The 23,492-nt window shown below is 35.7% G+C and overlaps 1 protein-coding gene across 7 annotated transcripts in view; it reads left to right on the top strand.

Moving 5' to 3' along the window:
• The window catches only part of FUT8 (fucosyltransferase 8), a 436,921-nt gene that overhangs the window by 119,957 nt on the left and 293,472 nt on the right, over positions 1–23,492 (top strand). For all 7 annotated transcript variants that reach the window (XM_027843711.1, XM_027843709.1, XM_027843707.1 and 4 more), the window contains one exon: positions 22,143–22,226. The gene's annotated coding sequence lies outside the window, so the exon portion shown is untranslated. The remainder of the gene's footprint in view (positions 1–22,142; positions 22,227–23,492) is intronic.

Genomic DNA, 23,492 nt, shown 5'->3' with positions numbered 1-23,492 from the left:
CTCTGTAGGCCACACAGTAGTGACCCTAGCAGTCAACTAGCCCAATCCCCTCATTTTAGAGATGGTTCAAGTGACTAGCTCTGGTATATGTGATAAATAGCAGTTAGAGCACAGAAATGAAAATTGCGTAGTTCAATTGGTAGATTTTTTAACTCCACAGTTTCAGTCAGGCAGCAGTTATTTCAGTGGCTGCCTTGTGTCTAGCATCCTGCTAGGAACTATGGGGAATTACAAGGAGCATGCTGCCCAGTGGACAACTAGTTGGCATAGTGGAGTCTGGACGACTCCTCTTCCTGAGTTTAAATCTGGCCTCAGACACTTAATAGCAGTGTGACTTTGGGAAGTCACTTAACCCTGTTTTGCTTCAGTTTCTTCATCTGTAAAATGAATTGGAGAAGGAAATGGCAAACCACTCCAGTATTTTTGCTACAAAAAACCCCAAATGGGGTCATGAAGAGTTAGATATGATTGTAACAACTGAACAATAACAAGTCATTGTGTATATTGTTTTGCTTACCTACTTTGCATCATTTCATGTGTTTTATTCCTGTATTCGTTATTCATATTCATTATTTCTTATATCACAAGTATTTTTTTGCATTCCCCTACCAAAATTTGATTAGCCATTTCCCAATTGACGATTGTCCACTTTGTTTTTAGTTCTTTGCTACCACAAAAAGTGCTGCTGTAAATATTTTGGTGTGTAATGGGGCCTTTCATTTTGCCATCAGTCTCCTAGCACTATGTGCCTATCAGTGGGATCTCTGAGTCAAAGGGTATGTATATTTTTATCACTCTCTTCCCATGATTCCAAATTATTTTACAGAATGATTATATACCCATCACAACCCCTCTAAAACTCTTTTCAGTTTTGTTGTCCTAGCCAGTTTGCTTGATGTGAGATGAAATGTCAAGGTTATTTTGATTTGTATCCTTATTAGTTATTTGAAACAATCTTTTACATAGTGTTTTTTATTTTAGGAGTTGGTAATTTTTCTTTTGAGAACTCTTTATTCCTTTTGAGAAACTTTTTATTCTTAGGATTATTTATTCTCCTTTGACCACTAAACTATTGAAGGAATGGCTTCTAGTCTTATATGTTTCTGTTACTTTCTAATATATCTTGGATAATAGATCTTTACCTGAGATATTTGATATGAAGATTATTTCCCAGTTGACTTCTTCCCTTCCTGTTTGCATGAATTTTGTTCAAGCAGAATCTTTTAAATTTCATGTAATCAAAATTATCCATTTTATGTAATTCTCCTATCCCTTTTTTGTTTAAGAACTCATCCCTTAGCCAAAACTATGTAGTCTAATAATTTTAACCTTTAATAATCAGAGCATGTATTCATTTTAAATTTATTATGGTATATGATATTAAAAACCAAATTTTTTCCAGACTACTTTGCAGTTTTCTCTGTAATTCTTGTCAAATAAATTCTTTCCTTGAAAACTTATTTTTTGGGTTTATTGAACACTAGGCTATTGAGTTCAGTTATTTCTGTTTCATCATTATAATTTTCTTTCACATAATTATTGTTTCTGTGATTTGTTCTTTGACCCACTTAGTGTTTAGGATTTCATTGTTAAATCTCCATTTAGTTTTGTGAGTTCACTTATTTCTGACTCTACGTTGTCTGGTATTCTTTCTTTATCTTTAAATTAATAACAAATAGCTTTGATAATTACTCCTTTATATTAGCATATGGAGTCTGGAAATTATAGTCCCTTTCATTCACCACTTTTTAAATTTTCTCTTGAAATTCTATTGTATTCTTCCAAATGGATTTTATTATTATTTTGTCTAACTTTGCAAAGTATCCCTTTGATACTTTGATTGGCATAGCATTAAGTCTGCTGGTTAACTTCAGTAGTTTGTCATTTTTATTATATTGGCCTGGTTTATCCATAAGCAATGAATATTCTTCCGATTATTTAACTTGATTTTTATTTCTTTAAGGAGTACTTTGTATTTGTGTCTGTAGAAACCTAGAGTGTGCAGTGTTAGATTAATTCTTAGATATTTGTGTGTGTATGTATGTGTGTCTGTGTGTGTGTATATATGTATGTATGTATATATGTATATGTATATATATATATATATATATATATATATATATATATACACACACACATATATATGGTAGTTAATTTGAATGGAACTTTCTTTTCTGTTATTGCTTCCAGGATTTTGTTATTATATAAAAATGCTAGCTTGTTGTGAAGATTAAATGAAATATGTAAATCACTTTGTAAACCCTAAAGTTCTATATTATTGTTATAATGTTATAATTATATAATTATATCAATTTTATCACTGTGATATCCTGAGTAAACTCACATGTTAGCAGCTAGGGATAGTTTTGCCTTCAATTTCTCTTGTCTTGCTATTGCTGTCATTTCTAGAACTATGTCAAACAAGAGTGACATCTTCGCTTTACTCCTTTACTGATTGAGAAAGCTTCTAATGCAGAGGTTTTAATGTTTCGGGTTTTTTTTTTTTGTCTCATGCACCTCTTTGGCAGTCTAGTGTTGCCCATGAATACCTCAGAATAATTTTTAAAATTCATAAAATAAAGGGAAAAAAAGGAAAAAAATTCTAAGAAATATAGTTATTACAGTATTTAAAAAGAAATATGTTTATGGACCTCAGGTTAAGAATCCCTGATCTAATATTTTCCTATTGTGGATGTTAGGTTTTTTTATTATTTATTAATTTATTTTTAGTTTTCAATAATTACTTCCATGAGCTTTTGAGTTTTAAATTGTCTCCACCTCCCTTCTCCCTTTCCTCCCCAAGATGGTGTGCAATCTGATATAGGCTCTGCATATACATTCCTATTAAACATATTTTCACGTTAGTCATGGTAGGACCAACCACAAGAAAGAGGAAACAACAGAAGAAAAAAAAGAGCAAATAGTATGCTTCAATCTGCGTTCAAACTCCATAGTTCTTTCTTTGGATGTGGATAATATTTTTCATCATGAGACTTTTGGAGATGTCTCAGATCTTTGCATTGCTGAGAAGAGCTAAGTCTAATAAAGTTAGTCATTGTACAATGTGACTGTTCCTGTGTACAATGTTCTCCTGGTTCTGCTCACTTCACTCAGCATCAGTCCATACAAGTCTTTCCAGGTTTTTCTGAAGTCGGCCAGCTCATCATTTCTTATAGCACAGTAGTATTCCATGACATTCATATATATACCAGAACTTGTTCAGCCATACCCCAATTTATCGGCATCCCCTCAATTTACAATTCTTTGCCGCCATAGAAAGAGGTGCTATAAATATTTTTGTACATATGGGTCCTTTTCCCATTTTTATGATCTCTTTGGGATACAGCCCAGAAGTGCTATTGCTGGGTCAAAGGGTATGCATATTTTTGTAGCCTTTTGGGACATAGTTCCAAATTGCTATCTAGAATGGTTGAATCAGTTCACAACTCCACCAACAATTAAACTTTTTTTTTAAAAGATATACTTTTTCTCATTAAAAAAGATTCCTCAATGTCTATGCTTTTTAGATTTTTAAAGCATCAGTGAGTGTTATACTTTGTCAAAGACTATGTCTGCATTTCTTGATATAGTCATGTGGATTTTTTTTCAAGATGACCACTTATATTGTTTTCTTAATGTTGAGTCATCATCATCCCACTTGTCATTGGTATAAATTCCACTTGATCATTGTAAATGGTTTTAAAAATAAATTTCTATGATCTTAATCAGGATTTTATTTAAAATATTTGAATATATACTTCTGTTAATAGTTTAAACTGCACTGAGACTTTTGAGCCATACTGTTTACAGATGATATTGGTCTATGCTTGTCTTTCTATGCTTGAATTTTTCCATGTTTATATATTTGGGCTGTATTTGTCTCATAATAGGAGTTTGATAATAATTCTTTTAAATTTTTGAAAATAGTTTTGTTTCATTCTAGGTATTACCTATTTATTAAAAACTGAGACTTAAGATTTTGGGATAAGAATTCATTATTTGGTAAAAATTGTTGGGAAAACTGAAAAGCAGTATGTCATAAATCAGGCATAGATCATTATATTACACCATTTACCAAGATAAGATCAAAATGGATACATGACCTCTAGGTATAAAGAGAGATAGTAAAAGCAAATTTGAAGAACATGGAGCATATTGCTTATCAGACTTATGGATAGGTAAACAATTTATGAATAAAAAAGTGAAATAAAAACAGAAATTATTCCTAAATTTTTATTTTAAGATGTAATGGAAAAAAATTCAAAGGCTTGCTTAGACAATTTTAATAATACTGTCAGATTCCCCATTAATGGAAATTTCCTTGTGTGATTCATACTGATAGCATTACCCCATAAAAGAGAAGCAAACAGCATGATGTAGTTGACAGAAAACTGGTTTCAAAATCTGGAGGATCTGGGCTCATATCCAACCCCAACATATATTGGCTTTGTGTCTCTGGGCAGGGGTTTATGAGATCTCCAGGGAGAAGCTCTTTCAGGGTATAAATTGCTGAGCAGCTGCTGATCTGGATTCCTCACTATCTCTCACCCCCTAATCAAGCTGTTGTCGAGGCCTATCGATTTCACCTGTGTAACATGTCTCGATTTCGTTCCCTTCTCTTTTCTGACGCTGTCATCACCGCACTTCTTAATTATTGCAATAGCCTGCTGGTAGGTTTGCCACTCTCTCAAGTCCATTTTCCATTCAGCCACTAAAGTGATTTTCCTAAAGCTCAGATCTGATTATATCACTTCTGTGCTCATCCCTTCCCCCCCCCCCCCCCCCCCCCCCCCACCATTTCAGGAACTTTTAGTGGCTTCCTGTTGTTTCTAGGAGCAAATACAAAATGCTGTGGCACTTGAAGCTCTTCGAAACCTAGTCCCCTCCTTCCTTTCCAGTCTTCTTACACATTACTCCCCTCTTTACTCACTCTTCAGGCCAGTGACATTGGCCTTTTGGCTATTCCATGAACAAGATGTTCCATCTCTTGGCTACAGCATTTTCTGTGGCTGTCCCCCATGCCTGAAACATTCCCTGACCCCTCTTAATTCTAGTGCTCTTCCCTCTTTTATTTACTTTTTATTTATCTTGTATATAGCTTGCTTTGTATATATTTGTTTGCATGTTGTCTCTCTCATTAGGTTGTAAGCTCTTTGAGGGCAGGAACTGTCTTGTCTCTTTTTGTATCTTCAGCACTTATTACAGTGCCTGGCACATGGTAGGCATATAATAAAAGTTTATTGAATTGAATTGTTCTACAGTGGTAGAGGGAGTTTTCCTCATTAGAATTTCCCTATACCAATGAAATTATAAATCTCATTTAAAAAAAATAGCACCATAATATTCTCTTGCATCAGTATACCATCATGTATTCAGTTATTCTCAAGTCATCAGACATATAAGTTATTCCCAATTTTTTTGCTATTATAAATTAAGTAAGTATGAATAATTTTGTACAGATCAACCTTTTATTCTTTTAAATGATTTTGAGGATAAATCAAGGCCTGGTAAAAATACCACTCAGTAGCTATTTCCAACCTGGTCATTGCTGCCACCCACCAAAAGATTTACAAGTATTCCTCCTTAGGCAGTAAATGGAAATGCATAAATTATTTGGGACTTATGCTTTAATAATATTGTTTGGGTATGGTTCCATGAATCTTACAGAGTGATTAGGAGTTTGGAGAAGAATTGGAGTGGAACTGAAGAACTGCTTATTTAACCTGTTAATAAAACATAATTACTATAACTCAATCTCAAGAGATGAAATTATAATAATCAAGAATAAGCACAGGTTAATGAATGAACTGCTTTGTATTAATGATGGCTCTGACAAAAGACTATTTAATATTTAACAAGTGTTTAGTGTTTTCAGCTCATTTTATAATTCTGAATTTTGTTTTTTTTTGTTTTTGTTGTTGTTAAGATCTTTTGGTCACGTCCAACTCTTTGTGATCCTATTTGGGGTTTTTTTGGCAAAGATACTTGAGTAGTTTGCTATTTCCTTCTGTAACTCATTTTATTGATGAGAAACTGGGGCAAACAGGGTTAAATGACTTGCTTAGGAGCACATAGGTTGTTAATTGTCTGATTTCAGGTTTGTACCCAGGTTCTCCTCCACTTAGCTGATCATCTGAATTAGGTAATCTGTCCAATATCCCCACCAGATAGTTGAGTGATTATGTTACTCTTCTGCTGGTGAGTAATGAAAGGATGATTAAGTAAAGTGGCCTCAACTCACAAAATAATCCGTGATATTTTCAGTCCCTCTTTTATCCTTCACAGATGACATGTATGAATCACATGACTGTTATGAGACAGTATCTGAAAGGCCACAGAGGACGAAGTCATGCCATTAGTCCAGTTCATAAACCCCCTTTTTTTTCCGTCTTCAGAACACAGAACCTAAGAAATGTGCAAGTCAGAGTGCTTTATTAAATGTTATGTTTTCTGTTCTCAAGCAACTGAAGAAAACCTGAGTGTAACCTTTTTGTGCTAACCGAGTTATTACTTTAAAAAGATACTTTCTAGTAACTCTTTGTTGTTTACACTTTTATTCCATCTTCCTCCTTTAAAACAAAAAATCCAAAAGATTCTCCCAGGTGGTTATTTTTCCCTTTCTTTTAAGTATTCTGCTATTTTCTTCCAAAGAATAAACATAGGTTTCTCATTGTCTTGTCTTGACCGAGACTATAACTAAAACTGTTATTGAAAAAAAAATACAGTCAATCGTGATTTTTTAAAAGGATTATATTTATGTACTAGCAACCTCAGATCAACACTGAGTGGAGAACTGGGGAAATACGACATTGCTAATAATTATTAATAATGTAATGTCTTTCAAAACACAGTACAGACCTTAATTTTCTAACTTAGCATCTCTCAGTGGAAGAACTATTGTGAGCCTATAAATTCTTTATTTTTACAAAGTGAAAGTATTAAAAATAAATGTATTGTGAAATTTAAGATCATTTTAAATTTACTTTTAAGATTGTTATAAAATAATCACAGTAATACCTAGTATTTATATTGTGCTCTAAGGTTTGATAAGATCGTTACAAATATGATCTCATTTTATCCTTACAACAACTCTTGAAAGTAGGTGCCATTATTTTCTTTATTTTATAAATAAGGAGGTAACTGAGGTAGACAGACGTTCATTGTCTTGCCCAGGGTCAGCCAGCTAGTAAGTGTCGGAAGCTAAGTTTGAACTCAGATTTTCCTGACTCGTGAGTCCAGCATTTTATCTATTGTGCCACCTAGTGTTTAAATGTATATTAATACATAATCAGTTTTTGAAATGTAGCTCCTATGCTCTTCTCATATTTCCTTCTGCATATGTTATACCATACCCCTACATTGCAGAGGGAAATCGCAGAATGAGAGGGTTTCTTACAAAGAGCCTCAGGTACTTGCAATATGAAAATCCATTGAAGAAACTGGGAATGTTTAGTCGATAGATGAGCCTTATGGTGGACATGGTAACTATCTTCACATATTTGAAGGACTACCCCATGGAAGGAAAATTAAGTTTGGTTTTAGTTGGCTCCAGACAACAGAAGTAGGAATGACAAGTGGAAGTTGAAAATTTAGTCTTGATCTAAGGAAAATATTCTTAGCTGGTAAAGCTGTCTAGAAGTAGAATGGACTGCTTGGTTCCTCTCTTGGGGAAACATGGGTTCACTTCTTTCTATTGTAACATGCTGGCTGTGCTTTGTTGCCTGCTTGTCACATGTGTTGTAGAGAAATTCTTTTTGAGTTTTGGGATGGACTGGGTACTTTAGAAGTTCCTTCTAACTGTAAAATTCTGTAGTTCTTCTGCAGGTCCATTTATTAAGACTGGGTGAAGGAAGTCATTTCTGAAATTTCCTTTTGAAAGTCAAAATTTAAACATACAGACTTGGGACTGATGGAAAGAAATTACAGAGGAACAGATTGTAGTTCTTACAATGTCCAACTGAGGAACTGACATCATTATAAAGTACTTGGATTGCCATAGCTACCCAGGACACTAGAAGCTGATCTGCTGATGATCTTCTAAGAAAGAGTTTTTTCAGTGGATGGGAAGTCTGAGGTCCTTTCTTATTGCTAAGCTATTACGACATTACCAAATATTAGAATTTTAGAATTGGATGGCATCTCATTATCTAGCTAGTGTAATTTGTATTCAAAAGGAATCATGCTGTACCATACCCAGCAAATGATACTCTAGCCTCTGAAGACCTCCAATAAGAAAGAACCCACTATTTCCAAAAGCCTTCCATTTTTTGATGGCTCTTAGTGGTAGTTTTTCTCAACATAAAAATAAATTTGCCTCTTTGCAACTTCTACCCTCTGGGGCCAAACAGAACAAATCTAATTCGTATTCCATATACTCTAACACAACTATTGTGTTCTAGTCTTTCTCTAGGCTTAAGATCCCCAGTGCCTTCAGTGGATCCTAATATGGGATAGATTTGAGGCCTTTTACTATCCTGGGTTGCCTTACTCCAGATACCTCTGGTTTATCAGTGTCTTTTTAAAACTGTTTACCTAAAATAGAACACAGTACTTAAGATGTGGTCTGACAAGGGCAAAATACTTACTTATTTCCGGAAGCTATGTCTCTGTTAATACAGCTCAAGAACACTATAGCTTTTTGGGGTGTCACATTAATACTGCTGCCTGGTATTGAGTGTGCAGTCCACTAAAACTCTCAGAACTGTTTTTTTTTTCTTTAAGCAAACTCTTACCTATGAACCTGAGTGTAAGATTTATTTATTTATTACTCTGGGTAAGTAATGTGTAATCCTATCCTTTCCCCTCCAGATTATCATATTTTAAACCCTCTGATAACTTTAAAATCTAAGCTGCTAAATGTTGTGTGATCCTGACTGTGGCTCCACGACTTTTGAATTGTTTATTTCTGGCAGTTTGTAATACTTTCTCCTTGACTCCTAGGAGCTCTGGAGTTTGACTTTAATGTTCCTGAAAGATTTCATTTGGGGATCTCTTTCACGTGGTGATTGGTAGATTATTTTAATTTTTATTCTACCTTGTAGTTGTAGGATATCTGGGCAGTTTTTCTTGATAATTTCTTGAAAGATCATGTCTAGGCTCTTTTTTTGATCATGGCTTTAGTTAGTCTAATAATTCTTAAATTATCTCTCCTTGATCTATTTTCCAGGTTATTTGTTTTTCCAGTAAGATCTTCTATATTTTCTTCTTTGACTTTGTTTTATTGTCTCTTGATGTTTCATGGAGTCATTAGCTTCCAGTTGCCCAATTCTAAATTTTAAGGAATTATTGGTTTTCAGTGAGCTTTTGTACCTCTCTTTCCATTTGACCAATTCTGGTTTTTAAGGACTTCTTTTCTTCAGTGAATTTTTGTACTTCCTTTTTTTATTTGGTTTGTTCTGCTTTTTAAAGAGTTCTTCCAGTGTATTTTTGTACCTCTTTTACCATTTGGCCAATTCTGGTTTTTAAGGTGTTATTTTCTTTTTTGGGGGGGGGTGCTTTAAAAATTATTTTAACCAAGCTGTTGACTCTCTTTTCATAATTTTCTTGCATCACTCTCTTTTCCCCCAATTTTTCCTCTACCTCCCTATTTGATTATGAAAATCAAATTTAAGGGGCAGCTAGATGGTGCAGTAAATAGAGTTCTGGCCTCAGAGTCAGGAGGACTTGAGGTCAAATGCAGCCTCAGACACTTGACACTTACTAGCTATGTGACCTTGGGCAAGTCAAAAAAATCAAATTTAGGTCTTTCTGGAATTGTTTTTGGGCTTGTATCCAATTCATTTTTTTTTTCTTCCTATGAGGCTTCGCTTGTACTTGTTTTGACATGGATGTCTTCTTTTGAGTTTTTTCCTTGATCTTCCCTGATACTGTAGTACTTTTTATGACGAGATTCTTTTTTTGTTGTTTCCTCATTTTTTTCCAGCTTATTTCTTGACTTTGAACTTTATGTTATAAGTTAATTTAAAGTTTGGCTGTGCTCCCAGGGTGGAGGGAGCATTTGCTCAAGTTTCAGGCTTTTTGTGCTGCTGTTTTCAGAGCTAGTTCTGGGGGTCTGTAAGTTTTCAGTGATCCCAAGGTAGGCATGATCTAGGGAGAGGTGTGGTCACTGTTTTCCTGCCCTTTTCTCTAGTCTTTACTCTGGAAGGGATCTTACTTCCTTGCAGTGACAAATGCTAGTGCTCTTCTTAGCCCTGGAAATATGACCAGGGCCCCTGCTCCCCTGGGACCACAAGTGCTAGTGTTCTTAGCCATGGAATATAGGCTACACAGAAGTGGGTATAGGCGATCCAACAGGGTTCTTCCCCCAGTTCCATCAAAGGGTCCCCTCTAATGCCTTTCTGACCAGTTGTCAGACACCCTTACCATCTCTGGGCTGAGATCTCCTAAAGCTGCTGATTCCACTTTTGCAGCACTCTTGCAGCCTCCAAGGTCCACTGCTTGCACTACAGGCCATCCCTCACCCTGGACTCACAGACCTCTCCTGCTGACCTCCTTAGTTGTCTTGGGCTGGAAAAATGTTTCACCCTGTCTTTTTATTGGCTCTGCCCCTCCAGAATTTGATTCAAGGCATTATTTGAAAGTTGTTTGGAGGAGAATAAAGGTAGAGTTCAGCCAAGTTGCTGCCTGTAGTCCACTATCTTGGCTCATTTGTTTCATTCTTTGTGTGCCCAGGACCTAGTCTGCACATAGTAGGTGCTTTTAGTAAATGGTTGTTGGTCGATTAATAGTCTAGATCATTGGGTGGAACCTAATGAAATGATGGAAATTAATAAGATGATATTCATTGGTCTTACATTTGGTACAAAAATCACTTTAAGAAGTACAAGGTGGAGGAAGCCCAGTTCTACAGCAATTGTTCTGAAACATATCTGGGGGTTTTAGTGGAATGCAAACATTTTATGTGGCCACAAAAGAAACTAATGTAATTTTTCAGTATATGTATAGAAGCATAGTTTCCAGCAATTGAGAGGCGATGATCCCACTGTACTTTGCCCTCACAAACTTCACTTGAAGTATTATGAATAGTTCTAGGCTCTAAACTACATGGATAAGCTGGAGAGTGTCCAGAGAAGGGCAGCCACGTTGATGAAGGACCTTAAGCTCATTTCATATGCAAGATGGGTTGAAGGAAGTGTACATATTTTAGTCTGCAAGTATTTGAATTTAGTCTGCAAGTATTTGAATGACTGTTATGTGGAGGAGAGATTAGAGTTTTTCTCTTTAGCTCCTGAGGGCAGAACTGAGAAGCTATGAGGTGGTTGCCAGGAGGCAACTTGAGTTTTAAGGCCAGGAAAAACTGTAACAATTAAAATTGTTGATTTATGGATGGGCTTCATCCTAGAGGAGGCTGGATCATTTTCTGATGTTATGGTGGGGATTCCTTTTGTGCATGAGCTTTAACCCTTCCATCTCTCAAATGCTATGATTTTGTAATTTAGCTTTAACCAAACCTGTCTTGAGTTTTTAGCCAAGTTTTAAGAATTCAGTTTCACTTTTACTGTGGGTGAGCTATTGTGCTAGGAGTTTCTGTGGTGGTAATAATAATAATAATGATACCTTACATTTACATAACACTTTAAGGTTTACAAAAAAATTTACATAGTTTCTCATTTAGCCCTCACCAGTCCTAGTATTATTCCCCCTATTATTCCCCCTTATTTTGCATGTGAGGTGACTGAGACTAAGGATGGTTAAGTAATTGTTCCAGGTGGCAGAACTACCCAGTGTTTGAGCTGGAGCCTGACACTGGGCATAAAACCTCAAATATTCTGACTCCAGCCTTTCTCTAGCGAGTGAACATCTTGTGATGCCCATTTTACTTATGAGGACATTTGATTCAGAGATGTTATGACCATAAGGTTCCACAGTTTGTGAATTTAGTTCAACAACAGTAAGAGAAGCAGAATGGCAACTCAGGTCTTCTAACTCTATAGCCAATGGTCTTCATAGGATGTCAGTACTCTGTAGCCTATAAATCACTTCTTGTGCCTGCTTATAATGAAGTTGGAGACATCACCAGTTTTAAAAGAACGTGTTCCAGATAAAGGGGGGCCATAAGCAGGAGGGGCAAGACTGCACTAATGCATAGAGACAGTAGGCCATCCATCATTATTGTTTGGTTTCATTGGAACACAGTGTGTTTCAAACAAGGTTGAAAATGTAGTTTGTTAAAAAAAAAAAAAAGAAAGAAAGAAAATGTAGTTTGTAGCCATTTCGAATGACAAGAATTCTTGTACTTTATCTTAGATTCAGTGGGAAGCCCCTCAAGATTTTTCATCAGGGGAATTCAAATCAGAATTGTACATTGCATTGTATTGACTCTCTTATTGAGGAAGGACAAAGCAAGAAATCAGACCAATTAGGAACTTCTGGTAATCTAAGTGAGAGGTGATGAGGGCCTGAACTAGAGTGGTGTCAGTGTTTGAGTCAAACGTGAGGGATGGAAGTGTGAGAGAATGCCAAAGTAGATTCAACTCAAGAAGTTTGAGCTTGTGAGCCTGGGCGACTTGTGTGAAAGGGGATGGAACAGGGGGAAGATGATGAGTTGATGTTTTTGGCCAAATTTTATAGAATATAATTTATTGTTTTATTAACAATATATTGTGAACCCTTGTTTAACAAATATATGTAGTATGTTTATGCCTGTGTTATAGTTCTGGTTCTGGTGAGGTTTGTGATTATCAGTATAAGCATAGGTAAATCACCTTACCTACTCTCTACCTTAGTTTCTTCACCTGTAACATGAGGAGGTTGGACTAAATGATTTTTAAGAATTCTTCTAGCTCTAAAATTCCCTTACTCCATAATTTTTTATTCTGGCAGTCATTATTAGGAGGCTGGAGAAGAAAATGACTTGGAGTAAATTTTATTAGGAGGAATATTATATCAGACTGTTGACTTTTCCTCATGAGAATGTATCAGTTTCCCTGTGGAGCCCCATGTTCTCCTTTCTCCTCATGATTGAAAAACAGTTCTGTATTGTTCATTGGTAATAGTCTTAAATGTTTTCCTTTTTAATGTTTTCAAGGACACATTATGTGACTAGTATTGGATTAACTACATTGTGGAAAGGGAATAGCAATTGAAAATCGATAAATTTGTCATTTTCATACATAATTGGATTTTTAATTTTAATTCTCTAATTCTATTGGACTGCAATTAGTATTAGAATTTCAGAAGTTAAACAGGACTTAGTGATATGAGAGTTGTGCTGGCAGTATAGGAATATAGCATACAGTTGGTGGTGGTATGGATGAGAAGAAGGAAAGGGGAAGGGAAGAAGCATTTATTAAGCACCAGCTATATGCCAGGTACTGTGCTAAATGTTTTACAGATATGATCTCATTTGTTCCTCACAACAACCCTGCAAAATAGATGTTCTTGTTGTCCGCATTTTACAGTTGAGGAAACTGAGGCTAACTGCTTAAGTGCGTTTACTAGGGTTTCAGCTAGTAAATGTTTGAGGTTGGATTTGAAGTCAGGTCTTCCTGATTCCGAACTTGGTACGCTAGCCACGGTATCACTCAGATGCTATATAAAATGAAGAATTGCCTAATATTTAAAGAGAGGCACTGTTACATCAAGTGTTGCACCCAACATACTGGATATGTGATTCCAGAAAGAGTCTCTTAACCTCTCAGTGCTCTTGACAACTGTAGCCTAGCATATAAGTTGCTGAGGAGATGATGACCTGCATTGGTAGAAAGAGTTTCCTCACTTGGAAATTCCCTTTCCTTTTGAAATCACAGGTTCATTTTCTATCCCTATAACTAACCGAGAGGTTACTTTGAAGATGGATGAAATTTGCAATTAGTTTGGGTCATTTTATTAATCTCATAAATTTATGAGTCATATTTAATAAAAGAATCCTAACTAAATTCTCAAGGGTGGTAATAGTCAAGGAACGTGGGGGCTCTGTATTTTTTTGTGTTTTTATGTGTTGACTGTAAACTGCTGTGTGACCCTACTATTTATTAAGTTAAACTTCTGCCCATACATTGTTTCACATAGGCTTCTTAAAAAAACAAAAAAACAAACAACTTTCTGTTTTATTTTATTAGCTAGATTGATGGAAACAATTAGTTATTCAACTCCAACATGTAGCTTTGTGGATTTTTAAAACTAAAGTTTACAGAATCTGTCTATAACAACAGCTAGCATTTATACAGTGCTTTAAAATTTTCAAAATATGTTGCAAATATTAGCTTATTTTATCCTTTCACCCATCGTGGGAGGTAGGTGCTGTTATTCTTCTCATTTCATAAATGGGGAAAACTAAGGCAACATGCAGAGGTCAAGTGACGTATCCAGGGTCAGATAGTTAAGAAGTATCAGAGTCTGGATTTGTCCTCATATCTTTCTGTTCTTTTTCCCCTGTCATCATCCCCCCCCCCCCAACTCCTCTCACCAGGGTCATCAATTTCAGCACTGTAGCTGAAACTGTACCCCCTAGTAGCTTTGTTCTCTTTAGTCCAATATTCCTTCCAGCACCTTAATACACTTTAGTAACTATAAAGGGTTAAGCAGCTGTTTTTGAGTATCCAATCCAGTACTTTTAAAGGAAGCATGGACTGTGTGCACATAAAATACCACTGTAATTGTTTCTTTACTGTGAAATACATAGAAGATGTAATTCTGCATATTTTAAACTCAGTTTATTTTCAAAGTACAGTGATGCTCTTTATCTCTGAGAACTTTGTTGTATCATGCTATTCTGAATTCACATGAATATTGAAATCTCTAATGTAGGCCTGTTATAGGCAGCCAGTGTCTGACAGTTCCATTTGATATATGTCTCAACATTTTCAGAAACAACATTTAGATCTGATTGGGATTGGAATTCCTGAGTCTCTAATAACAGAAAAATATAGATTTATGGCAGGGGAATGGGGAGGAGGTAAGTGGTGTTGGAGAAGGAGAGTACAACAGATGAATAGGGAGCTGGTTCTGTCACCTTGAGCAAAAGTCCTTCATCGTTCTGCTTTTTTCCCCCTTTTTCCTGGCTATAAATTGGGGATAATAATAGTAAAATGAGGGAAGGAAAACAAAGAACTCTTGGGGAGAACCAATCTGTTAAACTTCATAAAAGGCTTTGAGACAATTCTAAAATAAAAACAACAGCAGCAGCAACAAATATGGTTTTCCCCAGAGTTTTCTTTTTGGTTCTGATCATACTGTTAAGGACCTTAAAAACCCATAACCCAGAAATTTAACAGGTGCCTTGAGGTTATAACCACTTTTGTGCCACTGTCATGGTTGTTCCAACTTATGAGTCCCAGAAATTTGTACCGATAGTGGACCGGTTGCTGAATTCTTGTCTGTTTACTCTCTGATAGGTTTTTTTTTTTTTTTGGTCAGGGGAAAAAACCCCTGCAAAATTTCTTTCCTGGTATCATTTTCATTACTGATAATTATATCTTTCTATTTGAATGATTTCCAAACTGTTTTGCGATTCAATTTGTAACGATCACTCTACCCACTCACTGAGATTGTATTCTACTTTAGTACATTCTGACAATGGCTTTTAAAAGTGAAAATCAACAAATTGAAACTCCAGTGGAATCCAAAGCAGAAGCAAGTAATTTTCTAGGTTGGAGCTGGCCAAGATGCCAGTCTGACAGTCTTTTTCAAAGAATTAGGAGATCTTTTAAATTATGTGAAAGACTTAGCAACAGTGTGTTTAATTACCCTTGTGGCCAACAAATTCTTTATATCTTTCTCTGTTCTGTTTTTCACCTTGAACCCATTTTCAGTATATGAAGTTAGAGAAATGTGGTCAACATCTTTCCCATCCAACAACAGTCATTAGGTTGTTTAGCAGCTTTCTTTTTAATAGGTAAAGTAATCCTAATTATTTTAATTTTGCCCGCTTTTGATCCCTTTAATCCCTGGCACTCTTAATCTTGACCTGTCATTATTTATCCATGTCTTTCTTGAAAATGTAGATATCTTAAAAAAAAATTTTTTTTTTTTTTAAATTTGAATTTGATTGGGCCTGGACCAGTGATGAAGATAAGATGATCTTGTAAGGGCCCTTCCAGCTTCTCAATTATACATTCTGTTATTTTAAATAAAAGTATTACTTTTCATATCTTATTTTGTATTATTTTAAATATTTTCCAGTAAGGAGCGATTTGTTGTTGTTGTTTTGTTTGATGCCATAGGCCTGTGTGGGGTACAGAGATAAATCGGAGACTCAGAGATATTAGCAAAAATTAAGTTTTCTTTATTAGCTTTCTCGAGAAAGGGCACCCTCAGTCTGCCTAAGATGGCTCTGGTGGAAGAGTGCAAGGGTGTGCTCAGCAAAGACAGATTATATACCTCCAAACCACATCTCCTCCTCCCTAACCCCCTTTCTCTCAGCTCATTGGTGCAAGCCTTGAGGGCACAATCTATTCTCAGAAAGTCTACCCCAGCAACAGAGAACAAACAAAACAAAACAAAACAAAAAAACCAGTTGCTTAGAGACAAGAAAAAAAAGTGGGGAAACAGTTTTTTTTGGGGGGGGGTTTATTCTTCCTTGCTACATGCCTAAAAACAAGTTTGGTAAGGGGGAGGAGTCTGGTAAAGTATATGATGTGTTGAGAAGCATGTTTCCTTATAAGGTCAACCAGCTGCAAACATTTCAACGGAATAAGAAATGATTAACTCTTTGAGGAGGCTTCACTCCTGAGAGATCCTCAGAGATCATCTCTCAGGGGCCTAATAATGTGTACCACCTTCCTGTTCCCTTCTGTATATAGCTTACTCAGCTTGTGGCTCATACTGACCCTCTAGTTTTAGTGAAGATATTTGTGTCTTGCTATTCAATCCCTATGTTGTTAGGAAATTATTAATAATTGTAGGGGATACCTTACATTTTTACCCATTAGCTATTATCACTTATTTGAAGCAGCTCCCAATTTCGTCTAAATAATTTTGAATTCTGTTCTATGCAATCTCAACCTTATGACCTTGTTACTCATTAAGTGATTTGGTAGCTGAAAGTTCAGGGGAGCTAAGGATATGTGTGGCTCATACCTCTAATAGTCTCAGGTCATTGGACCAAGTTGGGGTTCCCAATATGTGGAGAATTCTTCTGTTTATTTTCCCCTATTGATTTTAGGTTCCTTGTGACATTACCTCTACACTCAAAAATCTGTGTGGTGGTTTTTTTCCCTGACAGAAATCCTATCAGATTTTTTTATGCCCAGATCTGATCATATCTGTCAGTCAACCACTCAGTCAGTCAGCGTTTACTAAGTACCTGCTATGTGTCAGGCACTGTACTGTTTCTGGGCATTCCAGGTACTTAGCTATTCCTGATTTTATTTTACACAGAATAAAGATCAAACTCCTTAGTTGAGCATTCAAGACATTTCATAATCTGATTCTTCCCTTTCTGTCCTTATCTAATCATAATTGTAATAGCTAATATTTATATGGTACTTTAAGGTTTGCCATGCAGTTTGCATGTATTATTTCATTTTAGCTTCATAACACTTCATGAAGTATTATTATACCCATTTTACAGATGGAGAAACTGAGGTGGAGAGCCAGGTTAAGTGATTTTCTCAGAATAAGTGTCTTAGGCTGGATTTGAACTCATCTTTTCCTGACCACGTCAGGTCAGCACAATATCCTCTGTACTTTGTATCTCTGCCTCCATATGCTTTCAAGTTATTCCCCTCCATAAAATCTACGTTCCAGAGAAATTTGACATTGTCCATTGTATATTTTCTGTACTTTTCTTGCATTGTTCAGACCAGATTTCTTGTTCCTGAAATGTACTCCCTATCATTGTAATAGGGCAACTAGGTGGCACAGTGGATAGAGTGCCAAGCCTGGAGTCAAGAAGACCTGAGTTCAGATTTGGCTTCAGACACTTACCATCTGTGTGACCCTGCACAAATCGCTTAACCCTATTTGCCTCAATTTCCTTATCTGTAGAGTGAGCTGGAGAAGGAAATGGCAAACCATTCCATATTTTTGCCAAGAAAACCCAAAATGGGGTCATGAAGAGTTGGACACAACCGAAACAATTGAACAGCAAAAGCCACCATACTAATTTATGCCTAAGGTCCTTCTCATCTTTACTACTCAGCTTAAATACCCCATTGCTACTTGTCCTGATTTTTTTTTTTTGGGGGGCTTTTTGGTGAGGCAGTCGGGGTTAAGTGACTTGCCCAGGTTCACACAGCTAGTAAGTGTCAAATGTCTGAGGCTGGATTTGAACTCAGGTCTTCCTGACTCCAAGGCTGGAGCTCTGTCCACTGTGCCACCTAGCTGCCTCTAAAAAGACCTGGAAGTTATTTTATTTATTTTGGGTGAAGCAAGGTTAAGTGACTTGCTTGGAGTCACACAGCTAGTAAGTGTTAGGTGTCTGAGGCTAGATTTGAACTCAGGTCCTCCTGACTCCAGGGCTGGTGCTGAATCTACTGCACCCCGTAGTTGCCCTACTTGCCCTGATTTCTGTCCCACTTCTTCTAGCTACCCAGTTTTCACTGAGCTGTTTTGGTCCTTTGAAACTTGCTAGTCACCTTGTACCTCTCATGTGTTTATGTTCAGTTTTATGTAATTATTACTTATGTATATGTGATGCATTTTTGTTGTTGGAATATAAAATTCATGAAGACAGTAACTGAATCTTATTTGCTCTTATTCTGTCTCCCAGCCCTTAAGCTCAGTACTTTGCATGGAGTAGATGGTAATAAATGCTTATTGAAAAGGAAGTAAGCTAGAAAGTGTTTTTTACTATTTTTTTTCCTTTCCTGTATTTCTTTTTTCCTTGTTTGGATGAAAATTCCTTTTCTTTGCAAAATTTCAAAACACTAAGCTGTAGGCAAACTGTTGGAGAAGTTACTTAAAACCTTTCGAAATGTTTGTGTGTTTTTGTCAGTTAAAAAAAGAACTCCCTAAAATCAGCCAAACTGAGTCAAATTTCTTCCTAGGCAGAATCGTGTGTGGGTCATTCTTTTCTTTTCTTTTTTTTCCTTCCAAGCTGTAACAACTCTCAAAGGGACCTGTTTGTGCTGACTGATATGCTCTGGAAGAATCTGTTCTGTGAAGTTGGTACTCCATTGAGAGCCACGGAGCAGGACAAATTAGCTTATCTAGAATTTGTGTCATAAGCTCACAGGCTAGTGCAAACATCCTTTAGTGATGGGATCTGTCATGATTTTCAGTAGAGTTTTTCATTTCCTCTTGATGTCTAAATAACAAGGTGGTCCTTACGATAGTTACTGCTTCATTTTGCTTGATTGGGGCTCATCTCAGTGGGGGCACAATTGAAGTCATGATGTGCATATGGTACCTTGGAAGTTAATGAGAATTCTGATCTTTGGGAATCAAAACACTACCCATCCTTCAAAAGCCCAGTTCAAATCTCACTATATAAAAACAAAACAAAATGAAACACAGCCTTCCCTAATCCCTAATCATCCCAGATATCTAAATTTTTCCTGACTTTGAACTTTTTGTAGTTCTTTAAGTATTATATGCCTAACATAGACTGAACCTGGAGTTAGGAAGACTTGAGTTCAAATGCAGACACAGATACTTCCTAGCTCTGTAACCATGGGCAAATAACTTTATTGCTGTCCACTTCTGGTTCCTCATCTATAAAATGGGAATAACAATAGCACTTACCTCTTATTCAAGGATCATTTGAGATAATATTTGTAAATTGCTTTGTAAACATTAAAGTGACGTAAGTGCTAGCTATCAATATTATGTTCTTATAAGTACTTTGTGTATAAGTCTTCTTAATCCATCCTACTACGTTGTGAGTCCATGGAGGTATCAGACAAAACCATCTGCCTAAAATTATACCCCTTATAGACTATCATGGTAATTGGAATTTTACCATTTTTGGAATCATTGCTTTGATTCTTGAAATGTTTTTGGCATTCAAGATGTCCCTTTTCAAATGAAAATGAGAGACAGCTTGGTTTAGAATCTTGATTCTAAGGTTCTGAGAACTTGGCTAGAACTTTGGAGTCTGGAAGATTTGAGTTTAAGTCATCACCCTGAGTCATAACTATATACTTGACATTAGGCAGGAAACTTAACTTTTCTCCCCAGGCCACTAATAGTTTTAAGTTTTAGACAAATTGTAGACAAGTAGTAACAAATCTTATCAGTAGAGGGAATTTACACATCACAGGGTCAATGCAAGGGAGAAATAATAGGTCTGAACTCCCCCACTCCCACCACCCCTGCAAAAAAGAAAGAAAATTTAATCATTTGATCACTAATACTATTGGGTCGAAGGGATTATGAAGGAGAAAGGGAATCACTTAGGAGAGCTGAGAGGACTCCAAATAAATATCTACCTTAGACTGGCTTTGATACTTTGGCATTGGGGTGAGCAGAGGTGTTGGTAGGATTTCTTTCAAACATAATATGGAGAAGAATTCTGAACATTGTTTCTCATTGCCATTCTCCCATTCCTCCATAGTCCCATATCTTTGTGTTCTCTCATCCCTATGCCCAAATAGTATAGCAAAACTGAGTATCTTGATCATTCTCTCACTCTTCCACATTTAAGTGCATGCAGTCTGTTGCTTACTTTTCTCTTTTAGGCAGATTGGCTCTTTTTAGAGGAAGGAAACAAGCATTTATTAAGTGCCTACTGCTCCAGGCACTATGCTAAATCCTTTACAAATATTATCTCATTTAATTTTTCTTATCTGTGTGATATAGGGATTCTTAATCTTTTTTTTCTGGGTCATGGAGCCCTTTGACTGTCTAGGGAAGCCTATAGACCCCTTCTCAGAATACTGTTTGAAAATACATAAAAGAATACAAAGGAAATCAATTAAGTGGAAATAAAGAAGTCTATTTTCCCATTCAAGTTCATAGACCTACTGAAATCTGTATATGGTCCCTTTGGGGGTTGGTGGAGTCCAGGTTGTGGGAAGACTGGCTAGAGCTTGGATGATGACCAATTAGCACATTAATATATTGAGAGACTTTATCTTTATAATATATTCAAAAGCTAATTATTTATGTGCTTGAAGGAACATAGAACCTAACTTCATAAAGTTATTATTTAGCTTAAGTGATATATTCTGATAACACATAATCAGCTCATAAGAGACTTTAAAAAACAAAACTAAAAAATGGCCATCTTTCTAGTGTAACCCTCAACAAAATCCTTATTTGTGGAGTTGTTAATAGTTTTTATTGAACTTTAGGTATCTTTCCTTTAACACAGGGTCACTGTACAAATAATAAACGTCACTTTTATCGGTTCCTGAAATGTGCCAAAATATACTTTGTCTCATGTTCTTTTGTGCTTAATTTTTACCAACCTAGAATTCCATGTGTTCTATTCTCTTAATTGCTATAGTTTTTATAAACCTTAATACTCAATCCAACATTTTAATATATAGAAACTGTTAGTCAGCTGTGGTTCAGCAGTTTAAAATAAGGAAAGTTGGTGATTTAGGGGATTCCTGGAAAAGGTAAGCAAACTAGATTTTGGTATTTTGAACAAAGCATTTTGATTGGCATATAGAACTCCATGCCTTCACACAAACACCCATCTTTGAATATTTATAGATGATAATCTGTCAAAATTACTGTTATTTTAATTTGCTAAGCTTGGCTGATTGCTGCAGTCGTGTGGTAGTTGAATTCCAGATGAGGATGTATCCTAGCCTGGAACATGCTTTCTGTCCTTTAAAGCCACCTGAATGTATTACACCCTCACTGTGGAGCCCTCCTTGATGAAGCCTCACGTTGTTTGGTTTTGTTTTACATAAACTTTTTTGTTGTATGAGAAAGAGAATAGGTTCTTCCTTCTCTAGATAATTTCTGTAATTTGAAAATCATTGCAAAGTCTTTTCCAATAAAGAAAATATCCTTTCAGGGTGAAAGCCTGGGGAGATCTTACGTGGCTTACAAGATTCCATGCAATTTTCTTTGAGTCTGTGGTTTCAGTTCTGATGATGATGATGATGATGATGATGATGATTAATAACAATAATAATAACCTTAGTGATTTACATACATTATATTGAGAACTCTTTCGAAGGGGTCATAAGATGCCATGTTACCTGTTTAAGGCTATGGTTTCAGTTTTGACAGGTGTATTTGTAACAAAGAAAATATGGTTCTACAGATAACTTTCTTTCTTTGTTTCTTCCCTTTTTGAACAGTTGATAATTTCAGTGACTCAGAAACACATTCTTCTGAAAACATCTTGTGGTTGTGGCAGCATCTTGCTTATGAAGGAAAGGAAGGTAAGGCAGCTTTTAAATTACAGTAAAGAATTTAAGTGTCAGTCCTGAAATAGAAAATGAATGTCATTTGTAACTTGAACAGTAATAATAACTTTAACAGTAATAATAAAAATAATATTTATCTACTTAGTGTTTTTTCTTCAGAGAATTTTGTGTGACAAATATCTTCATTTTGGTTCTTAAAAATTTCCATAAGCTGTGTATTATTTCCTTGATTTTATAGATATGCAGCAACTTTTTCAGTCATATAACAATTTAATAGCAAGGACTTGTAGTTTATTGCTTTTCCTTTGTGTATACTGTGTCCTATGTGAAACACCTAACTGAAGGGGATTTTTTTTTGTTTATACATAATCTACATTTTATTTATATGGATATATGTATAACTATACATACATGTATAAAATATTTTGCCTTTTTTCCTAGTATTTATTATTCATTTGTGGTCTAGTTTCTTAAGCTTTTAATTCAGTGTATTCCCTTTCTGGGTCATACTGATGTTATTACTCATTTGTCCCTGGTCATTTCCATATCCCTAATTGGGCAGACTAGGACCGGACCTCTGATTTCATTTTTATAGAGAACTCCCAGTGAGGAAACTCCCTCTACCAACACAGATTGGCATCTTCTCTGCAATTTACTGTCTTAGAATTGTCTGGGGCACTGAAAAGTGGTTCAAAAGCCATATGTATCAGTTGAACTTGGGTTTTCTTGGCACTAAGGCCAACTCTCTATCTACTAACTCTCTACATCCTTAATTGTTCTAGTACATACTCCTGATAATGTGTGTGTATACATACATATGTTCATACATACACACACACATGTGTGTGTGTGTGTATGTGTATATAATATATATATATCTCCATCCTATGGCCCCAGTTACCTTTTGTTCATTTTCCTTGGAAGATGTCTATTTAACCATTACAACAGCCCTTATTTCCATTTTCTTTCCTTCACCAAGGTTGTACCTCTCTGGCTGGTAAGCTAGCTTATTAATAATTCCTCAGAGTATTATCATAAACTTGTTTGGAAAGTGTTAAAAATATATTTACTATGTAAGGATTAAATACATAATGATTCAGAGCTCTCTGATAGAGTACTTAATATTTATAGGACACTGAAACATTAAATTATTAATCAAATATTAATATGAATCACATATTTAAACAAAAAACTAAAATATTTATTAATAAAATACAAATCAACATAGAATGTGTGAATGAATTAGATACTCCATAATATTTTTATCAAGTTTGTTCATAA

The sequence above is a fragment of the Vombatus ursinus genome, unplaced genomic scaffold, assembly GCF_900497805.2.
Source record: "Vombatus ursinus unplaced genomic scaffold, bare-nosed wombat genome assembly UNPS02014926.1, whole genome shotgun sequence".
Lineage (NCBI taxonomy): Eukaryota > Metazoa > Chordata > Mammalia > Diprotodontia > Vombatidae > Vombatus > Vombatus ursinus.
Note: the sequence above shows the minus strand (reverse complement) of the source record. Positions and strands in the feature narration are given on the sequence as shown.